Source organism: Taudactylus pleione, unplaced genomic scaffold (genome assembly GCF_031769625.1).
Source record: "Taudactylus pleione unplaced genomic scaffold, aTauple2 ptg000181l, whole genome shotgun sequence".
Taxonomy (NCBI): Eukaryota; Metazoa; Chordata; class Amphibia; order Anura; family Myobatrachidae; genus Taudactylus; species Taudactylus pleione.
This window is the reverse complement of record NW_028284583.1, coordinates 4,101,541-4,116,450: the sequence shown is the minus strand read 5'-3', so window position 1 is coordinate 4,116,450 and position 14,910 is coordinate 4,101,541. Positions and strand designations below refer to the sequence as shown.

Below are 14,910 nucleotides of genomic sequence, written 5' to 3'. Positions count from 1 at the left end.
CTCTCGCTCCTGGTCCCGCCGCTGTCCGCTCCTCCGGCCGCTTTGTATGGGAGAGACGCCGTCATGACGACGTGTCTCCCATCACCCACTGCGGGAGCCGGAAGATGGCTCCCGCAGTGGGAGCAGCAGCAGCCGCTGAGATTCTGACAGACTCTCAGCGGCTGCTGATAACACCAAACACGCGGCTGCCAGCTCCGGTGGCTGTGTGTTTGGCAGTGTGTAGCGCTGACCGAACTCCGTCCGGTCAGCGCTACACTTGACTCGAGTATAAGCCGAGGGGGAACTTTTTCAGCACATTTTTTGTGCTGGAAAACTCGGCTTATACTCGAGTATATACGGTAGTTTGGGTAAGTATATTCATGTAAAATACAAATCCTAGCAGTGCCTACCCATCGTTGGCGAATGATTATTACATTTTATTCAATGACAAAGACAGCACCCCGGGCGCTTCCAATCGCTCCCCGAGTGTCCACGGTCTGATGTTTCCAGCAAAGTTTACCGGGTAAGATAAGGATACAGAAGCCGCCCTGAAAATTCTGGACAGGCCAGAAGATGGGGAATCAGCACCAGCAGCGGCAGCCCTGGGGACTCATGCTCGGGGGGGGGGGGGGGGGGGGGGGGGAAGGACGGAACACACGGGTCGGGGCTCGGTGGATGCAGCCCCAGCAGCTGTCATTAAACTTCCAGATGGAAGAGGCTGATGGGGGGCACAGATACTGCACAGCTGGCACCGGGAAACAAACCAGCAGAAGAGAACAGTGCTGAGCTAGGGGCAGCCCCTCCTCCGCCTCCCTGGGCACAGAGCACCAAGCAGCGCAGACCCACAGCGCAAACTTCTCCCAGCACACCACACAGCCAGCGCCGTATGGGGCACTTGGTGTGACAGGGCGCAGGTTCCGGGCCTTGGCGGAGACTTCAGCTGGAAGCAGCTGTGCGGGATCCTGCGCTCACGGGGCACAAACATCTCTCGGGTCACCCTCGTCTCTCCACAACTGGTTACATTAAACACACGATTTCAAACTCCTCCAGCTAACCAGAGCCCGACCCCTTCCTGACTATGCTAGGCATGGCGCGTTATAGCCAATTGTCGTGCCGCTGTCCCAATGTGGTGTCATGACATCACTAGATGCAGAGGTCAATCACCCTCACCTTGTCGTTCTTGGGGAAGCCTTCCACCTGGGCTGCTCAGTGCTACAGCCAGCCAATGAGGAGGCAGGATGGGAGGGGCCATCTGGTAGCAGAAGGGAGGATAGAAGACCGAGCAATAGCTTCCTGGCTGCAGTCTCTCAAAGTAAGTGGGGCCTAGAGGCTCCGCCCCCCAGATTACACGAGGAGCTGCTGCTGGAAGAAGCCCAGTTATCTCTGTTAACATCTACAATACACACAACCATAAAGCAAAAATCCTGCACCCGGCTCTGCTCGGGTGGAAGTCTGATCGCGGGAGTCTGGCGCGCCCTTTAGTTCGCAGCACTGTCATGACCAAATTAAGATTATCTTCTAGGCATCATGAAATCTCCACCAAACAAATCGGAAGCTGCATGTGTGGTGTGTGTGTAGCAAATTAACATGATAGCTAAATAATTCATAGCCTATGTTACTAGGAGGATCTCAAGGGACATTTCAGTGAAAACCCCACCAAAATCAGTAGTTCGAGTCAATCAGGTATATACATACAAATGAATGGTACAGGTAACACTCTGTGAAATAGCGATAACAGTCAGAAAGTGAACTGCGTCACTCTTCCAACATATGCATAACTCTGGGTACACACTGAAAAATATATCTGCAGATAATGGTTGTTCATACACACTTTACAACTATCACTGCCATCTAAAGATATATCTGGCTGAGGGTCCTGCTGGCCAGGGATACCGCTGGCCGGGGGTCGCGTCGCTCCCATCCCCTCTGGTGGCCTGTGCCGCAAGTGTATGGGCAGTTGTCTGACCATCTGTAAACAGCACAATGTGGAGATATATCTGCCATCGGCTGTGCTGCACAGCGGATGCGTTATGTCTGAACTACGTCAAAATATGATTGCGATTAGCAAATCTGGGATTTTTAACATGAAGAATTTCACCAATTTCTAGATGGATCGGCGATCATTGATGGCCACAGATCAGCATTTCCGACTGGCAGTTCCCGGATCGGAGAATCTGTGAAAGGCTTGCAGATGTATGGGGCACTTTAGTTGTTCTAGATGTCTGATGCCATGGATAGAACAGAAGACAGTCACACGTAAGCTGTTCTAAGTCATTGATGAGATAGAACTGAAATCTGGAAAATCATGAACCAAAAGTAGATCTGTAGCTAGGTGTGAAACGCGTGCAAGGACATTCTTCGAATGAGAAATTGGTTAGTTGGTCATAGTCAGGAATTGCTTGGAAAGGGAACATCAGCCTAGCCAAAATTATGTATTACCAGATAAGGTAAAAGCAGATGCTTATTGTTGATTAAAAAGTACATATATCTCAAGTTTTCTAGCATAACACAATATAAAAATAAACAAACTCAGCAATGTGCTGTGTTATTTATATGCAATATATAAAGCAAATAAAATCAACAGAGTGGCGCATTGAACTCAATGTGAAACACGTGTTGTCCGTCATAATGGAGAAGTTCAGTTTAGTTTCTAGCGCAATAGGAAAACTAGTTTTCTACTAAAGCTTTGTAATATAAAAATAAGATTTTTACTCACTGTAAAATCTCTTCCTTGAAGTCCATCTGGGGGATGCCTTACATCTGGGTTATGTATAGTGGTGGGTGGAGATGGACACTAGCTAGTTGAAAACTGGCTCCCATCCCATATATAACCCTTCCCCTTCCACCGTAAGCTCAGTCTAATGTTTAACAAAGCCAGGAAAGAAACCAGAGACCAACAGGTGTCCAGTATGAAAAACCAAACAAGGGAGGGTCCTTGGCATCCCCCAGATGGACTCCAAGGAAGAGATTTTACAGTGCGTAAAAATCGTATTTCCTTTTTCATCCATCTGGTGGATACCTTACATCTGGGATATACTAAAGCAAGCCAATTAAGGGGGGTGGGGGTAGCAACGGAACCAACTGCTCTAAGAACACTGGCATCCCATGCGCCAAATGTATGGAAGCGGCAATCTTTTGTGAAAAAGTGTGTATGGATGACCAGGTAGCTGCTTTACAGAGCTGGTCAAATGAGGCACCATGCAGTACAGCCCAAGAGGCTCCGACAGCACGAGTCGATTGAGCCCGAATTGATGCCGGAACAGTCACATTAGAGGACAAATATGCCTTACGATTAACACCAGTGACATCTATATAGTGTTCCCTCTAGGCAGTTTCAGTGGGGCGCCGCGTCCTACGCCATTTCTAAAGGGCAGAAAGCACCCTGCCCTCCGGCACGACGCCCAGCCTGTGGGTTCTGTCCTGTACCTTGGAAAAGTCTTGTTGAGACGAGAAGCCATTAGATCTGTGTCTGCAGAAATAGTTACCAGATGGGGATCTCCAGACACCTCCTGGTGTAATTCCCATTCCCCTGGGTGCATACTGTGACGATTTATTCTAAACGAGATAAATGTATGCAGTGAGAAGGATGTTGGAAGCCGGCAAGATTGTATTGGCGATCAAATGGGAAGATTGTGGGCACTGAGTGGGATGTGGGAGCCACATAACCGCTCGAAACTCAGTTGCAAAGACTGCATGTGTGTATTCCAATGAGCACAGAATTCTGTGAATTAGCAGCTCCACCATTTTGTGAGCGACAATAATCTCCTTCTGTGAGAGTGCTGAATCTGCAGTTAACCACAGAGTGTGATGGCATACCATATCTGTATTGCACAAGGAACACGTCCATTAATGATCGTAATTTCATTGCTTTTTGGAGTTTGAGTGGCAGAAAATGAATAGGTTTTGTAAATTTTCAGATCATGTCTAAGCAGCCTTAATGTGACAAGTGAAACCATAAGGTTTTTTTGTCTATGGAATTTCATAGCTTTTTTCAAATGTATTAACTATATCAGGGTTTGGATGAGCGGGAAGCAATCGGGAAGCCGACTGCCTAAATACTGGCAGCCAGTTTCCCGACTGTCTTATCCCGGCAAGGGTGAAATGTCGGATGCCCGGCATCACGATCGTAGTGATGCCGGGCTCCGCGAGCAGACAGCCGCAGGGGGAAAGGGTTAGGTTTAGGGCTCCCGGGGGGGACTTAGGGTTAGGCACCCCCCCGGGAGGGTTAGGCACCCCCGGGGGGGGGGACTTAGGTTTAGGCAGCGGGGAAGGGGGTGGTTAGGGATAGGCACCCCTAAGGAGGGTTAGGGTTAGGTTAGTGTATACTTACCTATCCACGATCGGGATTTTCAGCGCTGTCGGGCTTCCGCTGCCTCTAACTCTGCTCCTGTCGGGCTGCCGCTGACGGGAATCGAACCGCCGGCCATGCGGCCGGCAGTATATCATACCCATTCCGGATGAGCAAACCAGGCCACCAGCAGGGCAGAAGGGCAACAAAATGGTACACTAACGCAGGTGGAAGAGGGGACAGCACACAGGTCGGTTTGAGAGGTGCAGAGTGCAAGACGGCTGTAGGCATGTGGGGTAGCGGCAGCAGCAGTGGTGCAGAGCATTGGATAGCCTCGGGCTATCAGCCTGGGCCGCCTGGAGAGGGGGGGACCCCTTTATTGGGGGGGTCCCTAACTTCCCAGGGGGACCCCTACGCCGTTTGTCCCCTGTATTTTGCACAGACTGTACTGGGGCTCTATAGTTTTTTGGGGAGGGGACCAATTTTTTCTTTTTTTACACTGTTTTTATTTTTTAACACAGAAGCACAGACGAGTCTCAATGACTCGGCCATGCTTCTGTGTTTATTATTTTTTTTAAACACAGATGCAGGTATCACGGAATTTTCAGATCAGAGCCTGCATCTGTGTGCTGCTACCTCCCCCGGGTCGTAACGCCTGCACCACCGCCAATGCCCGCTACCAACCCCGGTTCCCAGCTAATGCCCACTAACCCCTACCCCCTCTCCCCCGCATCCCGGCCGCAGCAAACGCTGGCTTCCTGCCCCCCAGTCTCGTACCACCGCTACCACCCGCAAATGACAGCCATCCTGCTGCACCCAAGTGAAGCCACTATGACTACACCTTCTGGAGGCTCCTACTGAGGCTGCGCAACAAGTTGAAAAGTCCTCTCTACAATGGCGCATTCTTGAGGTAATAGTTTAAAAACTGTAACTTTCTAATTTACCTGAACCCCAAAAGCACGTACCCTGGCACAACAGCTACCTAATAAAACAAACCTCTAAATTTGCCACCTACCCTGAGTTTTGCCTTCCCATAGACTACAGCAGAAAAGTGGTCCTAACTGAGAATGTCAGAAAAATGTGACAGTTGTAACGCTAGATTACTCCCAAATCCTAATTTTTATGTTTATGCCCTGAAATTTGGCATGCAGCACCGTGCAACAGTTCTACCCACCCCTACCAAATTTCAACTCTGTACCTCCTATAGCTTTTGAGGTGTAGCCCCTTAAACACCCTGCCCCCCCCCCACTTCGGAATTCTCTGTGGAGAAATCAGTTTTTTTAGATGCAGCCTTAATATAAGGACTCAAAAACACAGCCTTTCTGCACACTTCCTGGAAAAACATAACAGCGACCCGCACAGCCTTTATTTCATGGGAATACAGAAAATTACACCCCACTGGAGAGGAGGCAACATAACAACTCCCTAAAAAGGAAAGAGACTGAATGGATTTTTAAACTTAACACTAGCACCACAAGGCCTAAATATTGATAGAGAATTAAATGTGTTTTTATAAAGAAAAAAAAAAAAACACACCAGTCACCAATATTTTTTATTAGCCATCAATTTCTGTTTTTATCCCCTTTTTTTTTATATTTTTATTTACTTACCTAATTGCATTTTTTTTATCTTAATTTATTTTATTGATTTATATTCATTTTTTATCTTTTAGTTTTTATTTCCTTTTAACTCTTTTCTCCCTATGTGAAAAGCAACATGAGAATGAACATTATAATCTTTTATGAATAATCCTTTTAACCCCCACTGAAAGCCCATGGAACCCAACTAACATGTTGTTACCGCCAAAAATGGACTTCCTATTCTGGGCACTTCCTGTTTTTTTCAATAAAGTTTTATAGTATAAAAATACCTTCAAACAAACAAGCATCATCCTTGAGAAAGAATCTATTGATTTGAAACGCGTTGGATGCAGAAGAGGGGGCCACAAAAGTGCAGAAGGCAAGGCAACTGGACCCAGACACCACAACACTCCCGGCATCTGATGTCATCAGTTCCCACCGCAACAAAAGCATTACTGCTTCCTTGCAAGACATCGCCCTGCAGAGGAAAAAAAAGCTATCCTAGCCCAGTATAGGGTAAGTTAGGGACAGCACTTCCACAACACTGGACCATACCAGCAATTGGCCTCCCAACCAGTCCCTAAGAGGCTATAACCATTGTGGTCATATGACTCATTGTTTTTAATTCTCTGGCTTGTCACGCTTTCTATTCCCATCCCCAGCCTTAACCCTTCCCCATCCTTATATCTACCTTTTATTCTTTTTTAATTTATTCTTTTTACTTGATTACCCTTCCCCCACCCCCGTTTTATAAAAAAATAAAAAGTAAAAACAAACATGCACAGATAGATATATATCTATCTATCTTTTTTTTTGGGTGGCTTTAGTCTAGCGCTCAGTCTACAGCTGCAAGGCTGTAGTGCTTTTTAATTTAACATTCATTGCTGAGCTGCTGCATACAAATTTCAAGCACAGCTCGATATCTATATTTTTTCCATTAATACAAAATAAATACCTGGGGATTCACAGCCCGATGACATCACGGCCCGATGACATCACCACTGCGCGACTACACGCGCAGTGGTGTCTACTCCAGCCACCTGCCTGATGATGTTACCCGCTGCGCGACTGCAGCAACGCCACCTGTTTTCCCTTAGCCTCTGGGGTTCCTTAGAAACTACTGATGTCGTCACCACTGTGCACCTACAAGTGCAGCGGTGTCCTGGAACCCAGCAGGACCCTCTCTCCTTTAAAGACAGCAGCATGCCGGGGATTGAAGCAGTGTAGTGCTGAGGCAGCCCATGGAGGTGTGAGACAAGCCGGCTCTACATTACATTGAGTAACAAGACCCGGCCAATCTGCTCAAAAGCAGTGTGCTGGAAAGCAGTATATGATGGCAACAAGACCTTTACACTCTAACAAATCTTACCCTTTTGCCTACGGCCCCCTCAGATTTGTGTCTAGCATGGAGAGAGACCCAGGGACTATGTAGTTTGGCGACTCTCTCAGGGGCCGTCTTTAGAGTGGGATACAGATTCACACAGACCTCTAAATCTATATAACTCCCACTCTGTTAGTGTTTGCCACCTGTCTCCAGGAACGAAGCACCCAAACCAAAAACTTTAAAATAAAACCTTACTCCAAAGGCACCAAAAACAAGACAGTTTACGGTGGAAGGGGAGGAGTTATATAGGGGGGAGGGGGGAGCCAGTTTTCAACTAGCTAGTGTCCAACTCCTCCCTTCACTAGGAATAACCCAGATGTAAGCTATCCCCAAGATGGATGAAAGGAATTAAACTTTATGCTATAAAAGTATTGTAATGGTCAAATGTGTTTTTAGGGTATTTGTTCAGAAATCAGCTCTATACGTAGATGTAAGGATCACAGTAATACAATTGCATTCACTATTTGAATATAAGCCTATTCTTTATAATGGGTCACCAGAGATAATGATTCATTGTCATAATATTTGAATGAATTATCTCCCATTAGGGAGAAGTCTATTCTAGTCAGCGGGAAACACTTTTGTTTTTAATGAAAATTTAGATCCCCTTTTAGGATAATAAAAAAAAATATAAACACAATGACACTTCAGTGACATTTTTCCAGGTAAGGAAGCCAGATACACATGCATTTTAGGCAATTTATCTAAAATTTATAGAAATCTGTGTGATTTACACATTTACTATAAACCCAAACCGAAGAAAATCGAACATTTGTTTAAACAGTTTACTCAAAGTACGACTATTAAATGATTAGGGTTGTTCATAAGAAAACCATGGAATAAACTATATAAAGCAGTGCTACTGCATTACAAGTGGAGGCCTGTTCGCTAAAGGGTGACTGGAGTAACTGGTAAAAGTGTAGATCAATGACATCTAGACAGGGATGTAGTCAGCATCCTGACAGTCAGGATGCCAACAGCGGCGCACTGTAGGGAATGTAAATTTTCCCCTTCATTTGAGGTAGCATGCTACGATACGTGGAAGATGCTTCTATAACTGAGCAGGCAGAGTATTAGTGACAGGTTTGTAGAATTGCTGTTAAATTTCGTGTGGATTTCATGATGTATAAGGGCAGGGCAAATAAAATCACAGAAACTCAAATTAATCAAATTTTTGACCTGTATGAGTGCACATCATGACCCCGTTGGGGGGGGGGGGGGGGGGCTCTGGCGACGTTTCAGCTGCCTATGCTGTGTGGAGCTGGATACACACTAGACTATATATATTGGACGATTTGTTATTTTGAGGCGAATCTGAATAAAAAATCATCCAGTGTGTATGCACTATTGCGTGCTCCCGTGCGTTGCATCTTCAGGTCGGCATTCACTGCAGGCCAATCTGAAGTTTGGACGACACCATGCTTCTGGATGCGGTGGGGAGCAATGTATTGGGCAGTTGTACACGATATCGTGCAGTGTGTACGGACCGCCCGATATACTGTGCCGTCGCTGGGTACACGCTTCGTCTAGTGTGTACCCAGCTTAATACTTTTTGACAATCTGCAAAAGAACATCAGGATAACACTACACTATGTAGTGTTCACTCTAGGTCCGGCGCCAAGCAGGGCGCGGGACCTAGAGAAAGGGCACTTCTGCGTGCGCCCGAAAAGGGGGAGTCTTTATGACGTGTCCCCTTTTCGGCACTCTTGGGGGCGTGCCCGGCAGCCCCCAAGCGCTGCAGTCATTGTGAATGGATGCCGGACGCCATTCTCCGGCGGTGACCGCTGCACTGCCGGTTTCCCCACCCGCGGGACACTGCGGACCACGGGAGGGGACAGAACCCACAGGCTGTTTCAGTGGGGTGCCCCACTGAAACAGCCTAGTTACTATGTATTTTACTTCTATGACCAATATCTATAAACTTTGGGTTTTAGGAGTCCTTAAAGTCAATAATTTTCATATGACAATAAATGGAATGTATAGTTGAAGTCTGTTTTGTGCACAGCCTATGCAATGCTTTGAGTAACATGTACAGGGCTTGTCAGATTGAACCAAAATGTACAAGATACATACAGATGTGAACTCATACATCTAGCCTCAATATGCCACACAGTGAGACTTGCCTGGTGTGAATGAGCCGCAAGGCATACTTGCCTACTTTTGAAAAAGCATTTCAGGGAGATTGTGATAGCAGCACCTATGAGCACGGCGGTAAAGTGGGCGTGTACTGCTACATCTGAGGGACATGTCATAAAATTGATTTACATCCACATGTAAATGAGCCCCAAAGCAGTTAGTAAGATCTACTTGTTGATGAAAACACAATGATGATACTTTTCAGAAAATGCATGTAGCCATAGGGATCATTGTGCCTTATAACCAATGCAGGGAAATTATACTAATGATCCCACTTGAATGTACATATCTCTGTTTTTTCTTTTATATAACAGTGTCATAATGGGGGTAAGGTGAAATGAGGGAGATTGGTAGACTCGCCAGGGAGACAGGGAGATTGCTGCTATTTCAGGGAGTCTCCCTGACAATGAGGGAGAGTTGGTAAGTATGCCGCAAGGTCACGTGAGACTCTGCCAGTGCCGGACATCTTTTTTTACGTCGAAATGCGTCTAAGTTGCAATGCGATGCAACTAGGATGCACCAGCAGACTGTGCCGATTACTTTGTTATGCAACACTTTTATATTTGTGTGCACCTGGGTCTGTATATGAACCACAACGGAACTTGAAATTAAAAAAGCTGCAGCCGTTACATTGTAGTGCTTCGTATACAGATTCAGAGACTAATGCTGGGCATACACTTTACAATTATCGAGCCAGTCTGCCCGATATTGGCGGATCACCCCGATAACTAAAGCGTGTGTGCAGCCGAGCAATGCTAAAATATCGATCAGTCGAACATGATGGACAATCCAGCATGCCCATCCGATGCGATATTTTGTAAGTTAAAGGTCGTGTAAGCCTAGCCGCAGCTGACTGATATTTCCCCTGTTCCTTCACAGGGAAGGAACGTGGATATGTATCCTTCCCAGAGGAGGAGTACAGTTACCAGGGCCAATACACTGAGATATCCCCAAATGTATGCCCGCGATATCTGCAGAGTATCAACCTGCCAGATAAAATGCCTGTCAGACAGACACGTTTTATCTGGCAGTGTATGCCCAGTATTAGTCGCACTAATACGACACTTGTATATCTATCATATTAGTCAGCACAGTCTGCTGGTGCGTCCTAGTCACACTTTTGGTGAACAAAGATACAAAAAGACAGCAGAGTCTCATGGGGGCTGCAGCTCAGAGAGGGGTTTTTTAGCGTGACTGAAGCAAAGATGTATAAGGACACCTCTGTATATGGGGTGGGAATGAGACATTTTTTGGCAGTGCATATCTGTTGTTTACTGTCCACAATAACCATCCTATTATGCCTGGCAATGACCAACATATTTATTGCTGCTGAGACCAGTATGTTGTGACAAGCAATTAACAGCAGAACAAACCCGGCAATGACCATCAGAGTGATCACTTGAAAAAGCCAGTACATTAATAGTAGAAACAAGCTGAAAACATGAGCTACCTGCAGACCTAAAAGATAGGTCAGTATCTTATTTAGTAATGTATTATCTGCAGTACCAAAAATGGTAAGATCCAATGGATGAAAATGAAGCATGAAAACGTAAAGATGGTTCTGAAAACAAATAGCAAATTAATACCACGCAAATATACCAGGGCAAAAATAACCCAGTTGTGATGGTAACTGATTATATCATGTTCTACCTCATACAGTACCCATTTTCTTTATATTCCAAGAATGCCTGTGTGCTATGGAGGGCTACAGGTGGGCGCAGTGCAGTATGCGGGGCTAGAACAGGGCTATAGGTGGGCGCAGTGATCTGTGAGGAAGGACCCCATAAGCTTGTCCATAGTGCTGATCAGTGCTCTCTCATGTATTGGGTAATTTTATGCTGGCAATTACTAGGTTTTAAGCAATGTTTAATTTCCATTACTATGTGCTTCACCACACAATTAATAAAACATTGCATGGCTTGCCAATTGTTAATTCAAATATTGCTTGCTTGCAACTTTAAGCTCAGTCTCCTAACTGTGTGAGCAATTTATCCATGCCTAAAATGAGCTGTAAATTAAAACCAGTACAAGCAAGTTAGAGCATACCGTCAAATTTTCATTACGGGGGTGGAAGAGGTCTGTTGGTGACAGAACCTACACGATTGCAGATCCCAACCAAACGTCAGCTCAGTGTTTAGGACCCAGTCAGGTTATTCTTGGGCATACTGGTGCACAATATTTATTGTGCTCTAAATTCTGCAATTATGTTTTCTAAAACCTGCTAATTGGTTAAACATTTACTGCAATAACTTATTTGTACCCTACTCAAGGGGAATTTTTTTTTATGAGATTTTCTAGGGAGTATCCGATACAGTTTATTTAAAACCTGCAGAGTTTCCATGTCAATGATTAGATGATTCTTTTCCTCTCAGTCAATGGATCAAGAGTAAGCTGAACACCACAGCTGGTGTACAAAGTACTCCAACCTACAAAAGTACCTTATTTAAATTCTGGGTAATAGATCATGTATTTATTTTTTAATAAGAGGTAACAGATCTACTTTAATGTCCTCTAGCTATAAGTATGTACAAATATTAACAATACTAAAAACAATACTCTTTACAAATGGTTCCAGTATTTGTTTTTAAATAATCCGGAGCCAAGTAATGACGATGTCTACTGCCAAAGAAATTGAGTATTATTTCAATTTCTCTCAATGGAACCAACTTTTCCCAGAACGTCTAAAATAAACTAATTGGACTGGCTGGTTCTCCTCCACTAATTAATGCTCATCTAGGACAAAGATGAGCAAAAGTTCCCTTACTGCTTTTGGATGCCTGTGCATCTCTACTGCAGGCTGGCAAAACATATTTTATTATATGTATACTAATATAAGAACATACTGTTGGTTTGTTCCAAGTTGGCGCAAAAACTACCAAACTAATTTTCAGGAAAACTGCATCATTGTGTAGTGGAAACGCCTAGAAACAAACAAACAATCTGTACTTTGTTTAAAGCTGAGTAATAACAAAAATAAAAAAAAATATTGGCGTCATCAATGCTGGAGATAGGTGTGGCACTTTGTGTGCGGCCGGTAAGGGGTGCTGGGGGTATGTTCATTTGAATAGGATAGGCTACATAGCAGTCTGTGCACAGGGCACACAGTGACAGTGGTGGGTTAAGGAGCTGCTGCCAGCAGTCTGTATAGCGCTGCTAATCACGTGGGCCACTCCGGCAACAGGACCCCTGTGCAAAGCAATACAACTAGAACACCTCAAATTAAAAAAATAAAAAGTGTTGGTAGAAGCTATTGCATAGTGGGCGAAGCCGCGGGCAACAGCTTGTTTATTATAATATTGCAGTAACAGCCGAGAAACAGGGATATATGTATACATACTGTGATAATAAAAAGGTTTACCATTTGAGCCATATTAACTACTTCTTGGTTAAACACGTACCAATGTTGCGTGTATTATTTTTTCTTTTCCATAAATTTTAATTAGACTGCAAAAAAAAATAAATGAAGTTACATACACTGTACTACAAAACTAAAACATTATCTGTAATTTTAGCATTTAAAACTGTTGAAAGCTAAATAAATACCTGAATTTAGGTTACATTCTTACAAAAAATAAACTGGTGGAAAGTTCATATGCAAAAAAAGTGGGATTTTGGTACTTACCGATAAATCCTTTTCTTTGATTCCACAGGGGACACTGGAAACAAGTAGAGTGGGGTATAGAGGCGTGGTTAGTTGGAGCTGGCACTTTAAATAATTTAGAAGTGTGAAGCTCCTCCCCCTCTATTTCCCACCAGCCCTCAGTTTAGAAAAATGAAGACCGAGAGGAGATGGAAAAACAGGAGTAAAACAGAAGGGAAGGTCACAAAAAAACAGAAATACACAACTGTCACAATTGGTGTCTGCGAGTTACCTGTCTCAGGTGATGATCGGGTTTCAACGGAGGCCGGCATGACTGGAACCATGGGTGATGTAGATAGCTCTATTTACAAGACTTGTGTAGCAGTGAAAACTGCCTTTGATGATAAATGACAGGAACTGGAGGGACCGGACTTTGACCGGCAGGAAGACTTGTTGAATTGAACTGATTAGCTTGGAACTTGACTCTGGACTGGAATAATGTGACAATGGCTGAAGGGAAGTCAGGTAATGCTGAGACGAGGGCTAAACAGGGTAATCTGGAATTTCTATGACAAAGGCTGGAACTCAGGTGCAGGCTGGATTGGATAATTGGGAATAACAGGTTTCAGGAAGGAATGGGTAGGTTTGGGAATTTTAGGTTCAGGGAGGGAGTAGGTAGGTAAAAGGGGCAGGAGTTGATCCACAGCAGGAAGCGAGGCAGGGTGACACGATGCAGGTTTACAGAGTGCCAGGGACCAACCAGGAGTAGGACTAGCAGCAGAGCACAGGCCAGGTATTGCTGTAACAGGACGTCTGGATGCCAGGTATTACTGTAGCAGGTTTTCGGGATGCACCAGGGGTTGCTGTCAGCAGGCTTACTGGATTGCCAGGTTTGGCTGTAGCAGGTTTTCAGGATGCACCGGGGGTTGCTGCCAGCAAGTTTACTGGATTGCCAGGTATAGCTGTAACAGGTTTTCTGGATAGCACCAGGGATTGCTGTAGCAGGTTTGAGGGATATACTAGAAAACAGAAACAGTATGAACTATACACCACGGAAAGACGAGATGTTCAGGCCCAGAATGCTATCAGGGGAGGATATATATACCATGGGTCTGGCAGCAATTGGTGGATACGGACAGGTGGTCTGGTAGTAGCATTCTGAGTGGTGGAAGGCACAACATACAGAGGGAGTATTCATCTCTGCAGCTCTGAGAATCAGAACCACACCTGCGATTCCAATCAGGGCTAGCAGTGCTCACAGACAGAGGAGAGGCCAGGTGCAATAATCACTGTGACAGGAATGCATAGAGAAGTCAGAGCAGATCCCCCAGGAGAACTACAAACACAGATCCACGGGACAGCTGACAGGGGTAAGTCTCAAGGCAAAAAGGTGACAACTAGACAGGGTCGTGACAACAACACATGGAACGAACCGAACAGGCAGGCGAAGAGCGCTGAGGTGGGCATCCAGTGTCCCCTGTGGAATTGGAGAAAAGGATTTACCGTTACGTACCAAAATACCATTTTCTCTTTCATCCATTAAGGGACACGGGAAACTTTGGTACAGTACGTCCCAAAGTTTTCCCCCACGAATGTGAACACTCTGAGAAATCTGCAGAACACGGCGACCAAATCGTGAAGCTGAAGTCGCAAATGTGTCAAAACCTATAAAACTTAGGAAGGAAAGCGGCTTGCGCCCTGGAGCTCCACCCTATCATCATGAAAGATATGGTATTGGGGCTTACAAGACAGGGCCCCCCCAACTCAGACGGGACGAAGCCAATGCCAGGAGGAGAACAGTCTTCCAAAACAATACTTGATATCTACCTCATCAAGTCACTCAAACATGGAAGACTGAAGAAATGTAAGTACCAAATTCAGGTCCCAGGGAGCTGTAGGTGGAAGAAAAGGTGGCTGCACCTGCAACAATCCCTGAAAAAGAGTCTGCACCTCAGGTATGAGG

At 45.2% G+C, this 14,910-nt stretch overlaps 1 protein-coding gene across 3 annotated transcripts in view; it reads right to left on the bottom strand.

The window, feature by feature from the left end:
• Nucleotides 1-14,910, bottom strand: part of RALA (RAS like proto-oncogene A) — a 75,064-nt gene that overhangs the window by 38,236 nt on the left and 21,918 nt on the right. Inside the window, exons 3-4 of one of the 3 annotated variants that reach the window (XM_088476042.1) lie at nt 12,990-13,023; nt 12,766-12,811 (exon numbers count right to left, since the gene is read on the bottom strand). The exons of 1 other annotated variant lie outside the window; for it this stretch is intronic. The gene's annotated coding sequence lies outside the window, so the exon portion shown is untranslated. The remainder of the gene's footprint in view (nt 1-12,765; nt 12,812-12,989; nt 13,024-14,910) is intronic. One more of the 3 variants, XM_088476043.1, reaches the window with a different exon arrangement.